Source organism: Octodon degus, unplaced genomic scaffold, assembly GCF_000260255.1.
Source record: "Octodon degus isolate 3935 unplaced genomic scaffold, OctDeg1.0 scaffold00176, whole genome shotgun sequence".
In the NCBI taxonomy this organism is placed as follows: Eukaryota; Metazoa; Chordata; class Mammalia; order Rodentia; family Octodontidae; genus Octodon; species Octodon degus.
Window position 1 is genome coordinate 464,357 of NW_004524752.1, and position 1,595 is coordinate 465,951.

The following is a 1,595-nucleotide window of genomic DNA, read 5'->3' on the forward strand; positions in this document are numbered from 1 at the left end:
CCTGAGCTGGGACTGGTCCCGCCGGCGCAGGGTAGCAGGAAACTCTCCGCACACTCACCAGACCTGGGCTAGGACTGGGTCTCCATTATGTATTATTTCACCCAAAAGATGTGTTGTGACACAACAATATTTGAATTCATGAATTCTCTAAAATATGAGTTTATCAGTATTTGAAGGAACTTCATAAGTGTCCCCAAATAACCAACTGTGGTGGTACATGTGTGTAACCCAGCACCCTGGAGGCAAGAGGATTGCAGGTTCACACCCTGCCTTGGCAATTTAATGGCTTACTGAGGCCCCATCTCATTTTTTTAGAAGAGCTAAGAGGTAGCTTAGTACAAATGCCCTACATTCAATCCTCAGTAACTAACACACACACACACATACACACACACACACACTTAAAATCCTTAGTAACACACACACACACACACACACACACTTAAAATGGCACGTGTCTCAGGAAAAACAAGTGGCTTTGGTATCTCTTAGAGATAATTTATAGAGAGACAATGCCTTGAAATATTTATATTTGAGCCTCACTTTTCAACCCTCAGGTATGACATTTCTTCTATCTCATCAAATATATTGCCTCGCAATGAGGTCACACTGTAATATCGACAAAAACATTTTTGTATGCAAGAAAATCCAAAATATATTCTTAAAGAATGAAAGATTGAGTGATGTATAAAGGAGAGTTTTCCCAGAGCAGTAAGAAGGGGACAGAGGAAAAGCAGACTCCCTACCACGCCAAGGCCAAGGCTCTTGAGGAAGCTGCACTGGGCTAAGGAAGGTGGAGCTGCAAGGCCAGACCAAGGCCAGCAGCGGCATCCAAGGTGCAGAGGAGAAACATAGATACAGCCCACAGATGGAGCTGGGAAAGGGGCCGAGCCTGCAGGAAACACCGTGGTGCTCCGTCCATCCAGTCCCCAAGACCAGGAGAGCGCAAGGAGGCCGAGTTTCTCTTTCTGCCTTGCCAGGGGCTGCTGTCCATCTCCACTGGAGAGAAACATCTGGGGGTGATGATCCCATTGGTGGGTGCGAGCTGTCCACAGGAGCGGATCACATGTTGGACTGTGATGCCAAGACTTAGATGAGCCCCACCTAAATAATTCTGGGAGACAGTGCCCTCCTCACACCATCCCTACCCCAAACCAAAGGCAAAGGTCTTTGACAACAAGAAAACTACCTTAATATTTTTTTCAGTGCAGGAGTTTGAGACTAGTTGGGATTTTTTGTCTTGTTTTTGTTTTCCTCATATTTCCTATTTTGAGACAAGGTCTCGCAAAGTCACTCCAACTTGCGATCCGCCTGCCAAATGTCCCAGAATGCCAGGGTTACAGGTATACACCGCCATGCCTGACACTTAACTTTTGGACACAAAAATTAGAAAGGAAAGTTAGGTCTAGAACCACAGAGTACACTTAGTTCTCCCTGGAAATAGAAGAAAAGGAAGGAAGAATTTCTAGAATCCCTGCCCCAGCCCCCTCTCCCGTATCTTTTTTTTAAAAATATTTATTTATTTTTATTTATTACATTTATTTATTGTGTGTGTGTGTGGCCAGCTCAGCCCACCAGGGGGCGGGTCTGGCTGG